Consider the following 8,573-nt stretch of genomic DNA (forward strand, 5'->3'; position numbering starts at 1 on the left):
TATAAGGGATAAAACAGAGATGAGCACAGGTTATTAAGTAGGGAGGGACTGGGGTCATTTTCTTGGAGCCTGGAAAAGAGGTTCTGGAATGTTTTCTGGAGCAGGCCCCCACCCACATACCAACAACAGGGCTGGTCAAATTAGCAGATGCTCTGTATGGACCAGTGTGGAAGAAATGACAGGGTCTTAAGACAAAACTAAGAGAGATTGGTTATTCCGTTTAAAATCTGCCCCCTTCCTAACTTCCAAAACTCAGGGGTTTGTCAAATTGGCTACCTTGGCATCTGTGTGACAGAAACAGAATCTCCTTAGCGAAATCAGTCTTTTAATAGACCTCCAGAGGTTAATGGGCCTGACAGATTTTTGACATTTATTGGATTTTACGAGCTAGTGGATCTGACTCAGAAAGCTGATCAGATGTTCCAAAACGATGTCCCCTTTGGGGTGATGTCTTCACACAGGGCCATAATGAGGTGACCTTGGATGCCTGAGTCCAGGAAGAACAGAGAATGTCAGAATCGCAGGAATTCTCAACTGATCAAGACCTACACGGTGCCCCCAGGGTCCCTCTGGCCCCAGGATGCTTTGCCCACTGATTCTGTAATTGCACATTCCTTCTAGCTCACCCTGCCTGGAAAGCTACAAGCACCAGTCTCCTTTCACCAACTCCTTGCCTTATTGTACAAACATTTGTGGAAAAGCTTTGTTATAATGGCATTTAATAAATGAACATTCCAGGCCACTGCTCTGGACCAGGCACAGTTCTGGCAGAGGGGCCCCAGAGAAGATTGTGACATGTTCCTCCCCTTCTAAGAGCCTATTGTGACATGTTCCTCCCCTTCTAGCAGTCCTATGGTAAAGACTTCCAGAGACCCAAATCCTGTTTGTGCCTCGTGATGGGGCTGGCAGGGGGACTACAGAGAGAGAGACAGAGACAGAGAGAGAGAGAGAGACAGAGAGAGAGAGAGCAGGTGGTAGGGAGGAAGGCAAGCTTACTCTGGAGGATTAGGGAAACCTCCCAAGTACAGGACCTTGTGGCTGGGTTCTGAAAGCCAAGTAGGAGCTCACCAGGCTGGGAAGAAGAAAAAGGACATTCAGGTGGGGAAATGAGGTATATAACAAATACAAAAGTGCAGAGACACACAGATGCTGTCACTGGAATGAATATGCAGAATACAGCAAGCATACATCACTTTTCTCAGCTTGGCAAAAAGAAAATCTTAAGGGCTGGGAAGAACAGGAAAAAGACACTCTCATGCATTACTGGAAGGGATGAGAAGCTATGAAGCTTTCTGGAAATATTGGCAATGTCTGTTCAAATTTAAAATACACATGATCTCTGACCCAGAAATTCCATTTTGGGGACTTACTTAGGTTTCTATATATTAAAATTAAGTGTAAATTAATTAGATAAAATCCTCTGCAATTTCCCAGCTGTGGTGAACATGAGTTTTTTTTCCCGCCTAGAATCCCCTTTTTTGGAAGAAGTGTCCTGATTGCCTTTGGGGAATAGCTCTTCCTACTTGGGTCCATGTGGGTTTATGGTCATCTTGGAGCAGGCTTCTTTATTCTGTGGCTCATCTTAGTTATAGAAATGCCAGGCAAGCAGACACCCATTGTCTTGGGGGAATGGGGAAGAAGGATTCATTTGGGGGCCAATGGCTGTCCCTCTCTAAATCCCATGGTACAGAGGTACAGGGCAGAGATGGGAAAATTTGCCTAGAATCCACTGGTAAATGGTTATTTGTTTGGGTTGCTCATTTTGGGGAGAATTCTCCACTTCATGAGTCTACCTGGTGGGCAGAGCCCACCTCCCACTATAGAAGTCAAAATTCACTTTCCAGCCTCCTTTGTAGTTAGAGAGACAGCATGTAAGCTTCTCCTACCACCATACCCTTTCAGGATGGGAACGGGGCCACTATTGGGAAGCAGGGATTGTGTGGAATCCATTCCAGCAAGGATGGTGGCCATGAGCTGAATCAGGTTTCCAGATGTAGCATCAGCTCCCATTTCCAGGGTCCAGCCTCACTAGTGTGGGTGGTGCTGGAGGCAGTGTCTATGCCCAGCAGAACAGTTGTATAGTTTGGGAAATTGTTCTAGCTGACTGATATCTAAGCCTGAGTGTCTGGCCCGCCAAACAACTCTCAAAGCTACCCAACAAACAACCTTTAAGAAATATATTTCTGCCGGGTGCCTGGATGGCTCAGTTGGTCAAGTGTCTGCCTTTGGCTCAGGTCATGATCCCGGGGTCCTGAGGTAGGGACCCTGCTCAGCAGGGAGCTTGCTTCTCCCTCTCGCTCTGCCTGCTGCTTTCCCCTGCTTGTGCACATGTTCTCTCTCTGTCAAATAAATAAATAAAATCTTAAAAAAAATAAGAAGGAAATATTCTTCTGCTTCAACTGGCCAAGTTTGGTTCCTATTTCCGAGTGTGGACAGATGCAGAGCTGCATGAGCAAGAGAATGCAAGAACTGATGAGGTTCTCCAGAGCTCACTTCACCTATCTAGGGCTGTGGCCTGACCTCCAGAGACTGATGAAAAATGGGAGTTCTGAGGGAGGAATGGGGCCAGGAGAGAGATTCTGAACACTCTGCTAAACTGGGAGACTGAGGCTTTGATGGGGGTGGTGAAAAGACAAGTGACCTCTTTTGTGTACCAGGCTGGGGTAAAAGTTATACCCATTCCCCTTCAGTACTTTCATAACTACATCTGCAGAGGTGAAATTCAGGCACTCGTGGTTAGCTAAAGGGCTGGTGTGAGAAGGATGTGAAAATGTGGGATAATGGAACCCTTCCCACTGGGAAAAGGATAAACGGATCATCTACTCTACTCACTGGTTCTGGGGCTAAGTGAACTGGATATATAGGCTAAACTGAACACTACGGGCTCCTCAGGAAGGACAGGGCAGAGAGCGGTCCCAGGGTTCAGAGTCCCCAGTTCCCCCTGGCTGAAGCCCCTTCTGTGCCAGCACATGCCACAAAGTCAGGCTTCCAGAAAGTCTCAGGCTTTAAAAACTCAGGGCCTGGTGAATTCCAGACATTCTGAGTGGCTGCATGGACCACATGCCCCGTGTTTCAGCTAGGAAAGCCCTCTGGAGGCCCTTCTGGAATTCGACTTATTTGTCTGTAGGTTGTTTTGAGATTTCCAGTGGAGAATAGGGGTCTTAATTCAGAGAGGCAGAGCGTATACATTGAAAATGCCAATAAGCCAAAGCTCATTATTGATATGCCAAGAGAAAGGCAGCTAGCCCACACAGAACTCCTCAGCTCGAAATTTATAACGGCGGCCAACTTCTGAACTTCTACGAGGCTGAGGTTCCGGGCCTTGCCTGGAGGAGTTCAGTTGTGTTCTGGGCTAATGTTCTAACCTCAGCTGTTCTGATGTTTGCACAAGTCTGTGAATAAACTAAAAACCATTAACTGGTATGCTTTCAAAAGGCAGATTGTGTGGCATGTGAATTATAGCTCCGTAAAGTTTACCATGTTGCACAAAAGGAGCATGCGGGGGCAGACCAGCTTTGAATCTCAGCCCTACTATGCCCTAGCTGGTGGCCGTGAAGCTGATTACTAAACCTGGCTGAGCTCGGTTCCTGAATCTCTACAGTGATTAAATGTGATCAAATCGCACTCATGTCATGGAATCAATATAAAGGGGACGTGAGACCTATCTGTGACATTGCCCAACCCATGGTCACATACTCCATACTCAGTAACTGTGTGTGCCTTATCAAGTCCCTGCTATGTACCAGACACTGGGGACACAGAGACAAACGAGACTTTGCTCCTGCCTTCAAGGAAAAGGCACTTTTGGAAGTGGGAGACAGGCAGGGACACTGTATCAGTGCTGTGATTCAGGGGCCAGATTAGGCAGGTGAGGAGAACCAGAGGGCTCAGGGAGGACAAATACTAATCCCTATTCATCTTCCCTGGCCTCCAATCCCCATAAACCAGTACCATCCGACTGCCTCATCACCCTTCCTTGCTCTCTCCCTAGCACCATCTGAACATCACCAAATGAACATCTTGTTCATTTACTTGCATGCTTCCTGCATGCCTGTGTCTCTCTACATACATGTATCTCTCCAGGCAGCAGGGCCCTTGCCTGCCTCACTCCTCAGTGGCCAGAACAGTGTCCTGTACTTAGCAGACACTCAATAAATATTTGTAGAACAAAAGAAAGCATCAAGATGAGGCCTGGAGGGTAAGTAGGAATTTGCCAAGTGAGAAAGCCAGAATGGGTGTTCCAGGTGGAGAAAACAGCAGCCTGAGCCACCGCAACTATAGACTTCATGGCAGAAGGAGAGGAGATGAGAGAGAAGTGGCAGGAGAGGAAGATGGAGACACAGGTGAGGCAGCCCCAAGACAAGACTTGGCCCTTGCTCTGCAGTGTGTGTAGGGAGGTCTCTAACCACCTCCCAGATGCCCCTCTCCGCTGGCGTCAGTCTATGAAAACCCTGCACAGATCCCTGTAGTCCTGCTGAGTGTAGCCTTTGTGTTTCTATAGTAACTGTTACTATGGCACCAGAGGCCTGGATCCAACTTCCGGCACCAGTGAGGCCCTGAGCTTCTGTCCCCCTTCCTCAGCAGCCTCCATCCCACTACACAGAAAGGAGACGTGGCTGGGTACCACACTGGGGACGTGCAAGGAGGCCTGTGGCCAGATGCAGAGCACAGGGTGACAGGATTAAACACCAGGTATGTCACAACAGGCATGCCTGCCAAGGGCAGACACAGATGGAACATTTACTCGCAATTTCAGTTTCATTGCTTTGCTCAGACAGGGGATGGGGAGTTGGATTTCAACACACAGCAACTGCTAGAGCAGCCGGGCCTCTGTGTGGGTTGGCGGGGTGCCGCCTGGGAAACCCCAGCTCCGTGGGGCTCCCAGACCCGTGGTCTCTGCGAGCCTCTCTCTCCCATCTGCAAAATGGGAAAGCTAAACAGTGATCCTATCGGCTCACTGCAGGTATCAGAGAAACAAGCACAGTGCCCTGCACCTGGTAGGTACTTGACAGATAACTGAAGAATGAGTCTGCATGTAATATAAAAAATGAAGGTCACCTCTGTCAGTCAACAAAACTATGACTACCAGTTCCCTTTTTCTCTCCCCTTCCTGATCCATATTCTGTTCAGACCCAATTCTGTCGCATGAGCTTCAGATCATCTGTTCTCTGCCATCCCCCAGGCTCTCAGAGGGGTAATCACAGGTTTCTGAGTCACAGATCTGTGTTCTAATCCAGATGCTCACTGGCTGGCTGGCCTTGTGACCCTGGGCAAGTTGAGTCACTTCTCAACTGACTGTTCTCATTGAGGTTCCTTTAGTTGCAACACTCAGAAATCCAACCAGGCTGGCTTAAGGCCAAAGGATGGCTGAGGTTAGGGTTGCAGGTTTAGTCAATAAAAATAAAGGATGCCTGGTTAAATGTAAGTTTTAGATAAACAACCACTAATTTTCTGTACAGGTAGTTCTCAAATACTGCATGGGACATACTTAGCTAAAAAATAAAAATAAAAAATAAATAAAAAAAACAAAATATTCAGTGCATCAGAAACTCAAATGTGTCCTCTCTGGCAGCCCTAGGTGGGGTGGGTATTTACTAACTCATGAAACAAGCTGGATCTGGGAGCTCAAGTAACACCATAAGGATTCTCTCTGTGTCCTCCTGCTCCATCTCTGGGCTTGCTTTCTGCGGCCTCAAGGAGGATTGGTTATGCTCCCCTTTCTTCCTTCCTCTCTCCTTCCCTCCCATCCTATGCTCATGCTGACCCCGTACTTCTCATCTACCACACTGTAGTTAGCTCTTCCCTGACCTAGACTGTGCCACCCATCAGGGCTCAGCAGCTTCATATCTGCTCCCCATGTCTCACGGCCCCCCTCAGCCTCTCGGGGCCCCACCGACAGGCTGGGCCCTCGGTCCTGGGGGTCTTCACACATGCCTTTCCCCTCCCAGGAGCACCCTACCTTGACTTTACTCTCTTTTATGTGCTGCTTCTGTTTACCCACTCTGATCACAGTGGACACAGCTCTTCCTAGGTCACCTCTGACCTGGGCATCCAAAGCTGGCTCTCCTCATTTAAGCCATTTTGGCTCTGGGCTTCAGTTTCCCAATCAGTTGGGTGAGGGGACTGGCCCAGCCAGTGGCCACAAACTCCAATGAGAGTTTGAGCCAGGATTTAAATAAAGGCTATTGCCCTGTTTGAAGGCAGCAAGAGCAACTGAGCTCTACCTTGTCAGGCAGAAAAGCAGACCCAGTATTGACAATGCTTCTTTGAAGAAGAAATTGTGATATGAATGGAAAACTCTCAATTTGAATAGTGGGCCCTCTTTGTGACCTCCCAACTAGACTGCCCAGGCCTGCAATCGAGGAACCACCCAGATTCTGGGCACCACATCCATGAGATACCCGAGGTTATTTAAAATGCATTTTCTGGCCACATCCAGAATCTCTGGAGCCAGCACCCAGGAATCTGCATCTCTTAGCAAAATCCTTAGGTGCTTATTATGCTTACTAAAATTTGGGAACTACAAATCCTGGGTTTTTCATTTTAATGGGAAATTAAATTTCATTAATTTCATCTACATCCATTACAATAGAGGCAGGGCGGGAGCACCTTCCCGTTCACATTTTCTCTCCAGACATGTCAACCCCTTACCCAAGGCAACCCTGGAACAGAGCAGGTGGCGGTGCCAGAGCTTTACAGAGCAGGAGCTCCTGCCACCTGCCCATCACTGTGCCAGCTCCACTGGAGGCAGGGATCACAATGAGAAACCTGAGGCTCTCAGAGGGGTGGTCACTTGCCCGAGGTCACAAAGCCATCAGTGAAGGACCTAGGGGTTCAAATCGCAGTCTGTACATCAAAGCACCCTGGAGAGCCTTCCACCAGGCCAAACTCTCTCCCCTGCCAGGTGGAAATGGACATAAGGTCATCTTCTTGTTGAAAGGAGACTGTTGGTTCAGAGTCCCTCTTTCTTCCTGATCAGCAGCTAACTCAACAAGCATAAAGGGCTGATCACCTTATGATGGGGAGAAGGATACGACAGGGTCACAAGGAGGGGAGGAGGAGAGTGTGTGGCTTTGATGCAAGTGGATGGCTCCTGGGGACAAAACAAGAGCCACCACAGATATCAGCTGTGATGGACTCCTCACAGAAACGGGGATGGTGGCTGCCCGCTTCTCCACTTCACCGCCCAGCCCTCACGCCCTCCTTGCGTCAGGTTGAGCTTGAGCTAAGTATGATCAGAGCAAAGTCCTAAATCACAGGCCCATGCAACTGGCAGCTGAGGGGCCCTTGGCTGCAGTTTCCTTCTCTGGGTACACGGGTCTGGATCAGCGTATGTGCTTCTCATTTGGCCCCTGCTTCGGGGACGTGCAGGCTCACGGTGAGCATTTGAGTCCCCGCCACGTGCTTGCTCTGTGCTGTGCTAGGCACACACACCTGCAATTTGGTCTGTACTGCTCTAACGGAACAGAAACGTCTTATTGTCCCCTGAAGTGCTCTGGGAACAGGGCAGAGAGAGAGGTGACTATCTGGGGGGGATAGTGGAAGTGGAAGGAAGGAAGTGGCCCTGAAATGAGGCTGAAGGGGTGTCAGATCAGAGCCATACAGAGAGAAGGCAAGGGCATTCTCTGTGTGCAGAGGAATGCAGGTGGGTTCCAATCCAGCCCTGCCGATTCTGCCTCCCGAACATTTCCTGCCTGTTTCCTAAAATCCAGTGCACCTCGAACTAGTCATTCATATAGCCCCTTCTATAAATAAAATAAATTAAAAAATATTTATTTCACATTTTTCTTTAAGTCAGCATAACTCATTTTTACAAAACTTACATTAGGAACAATCTTTCACAACAGTAATTAAAAAATAGATTTCACTTGTAAATAGATGGTTGCTAGAAAAATAACACTGAAAGCAAGATAATACTACTGAAATCCAGCCAAGGTTCTGCTGCCAGGGAAGGTGCAGAGTCTGCAGCCTGCGCTTTTGTCATTAAAAACAGAAAACAGGCAAGTGTGAGAGATGCATTGGGGACACCCCAGCACCAGCCTGAGACTTTCCCCTGGAGATAATCAGGATTGAGACAGGACAGACACAAGAAAGATACTTGCTTTAATGCTTTATATGCTTCCCGTTAAAGAAACCCTAGATACCGGGGTCCCCACGCTTTGAGAAACTCTGTCTGGGCCAAATCCTGAGCCAGCCCCAAGCCACAGTTGTGCCTCCATGGTTTCCTGCACACTGCTAAGTTTGCAACTGTGCTCTTGGGAGATGGTGGACTCCAGGGCGGTACGTAGGGGCTATCCCAGTGGGAGAGCACCCTGCATGACAGTAACCACCACAACCCCCACAAGAGCAATGATCACCTTCATAGCAAACATTTACATAGTTCTTATTGTATACAAGGTCCTTTTCTAAGAATTTAAATATTAAATGACTTCATCCTCCCAAAGACATCAAGGATGATGGGACCATTATTATTCCCATTTTAAGGATGAGAAAACTGAGACACAGAAAGCTTAAACACCTGCCCAAGAGCAGATTTATCCTCTTTATATATTAGATTCCCATACACAATCTCA

General features: G+C 48.1%; 1 long non-coding RNA gene across 1 annotated transcript; it reads right to left on the reverse strand.

Moving 5' to 3' along the window:
• Window positions 1-355: 355 nt before the first annotated feature.
• On the reverse strand, window positions 356-6,784 carry LOC119871505. The gene is made up of 3 exons (XR_005358160.1): window positions 6,652-6,784; window positions 997-1,072; window positions 356-487 (listed from the first exon to the last, which is right to left on the reverse strand). It is a non-coding gene; the product is annotated as an uncharacterized LOC119871505 (long non-coding RNA).
• Between the last annotated feature and the right edge of the window lie 1,789 nt (window positions 6,785-8,573).

This window comes from Canis lupus, chromosome 4 (assembly GCF_011100685.1).
Source record: "Canis lupus familiaris isolate Mischka breed German Shepherd chromosome 4, alternate assembly UU_Cfam_GSD_1.0, whole genome shotgun sequence".
Taxonomy (NCBI): Eukaryota; Metazoa; Chordata; class Mammalia; order Carnivora; family Canidae; genus Canis; species Canis lupus.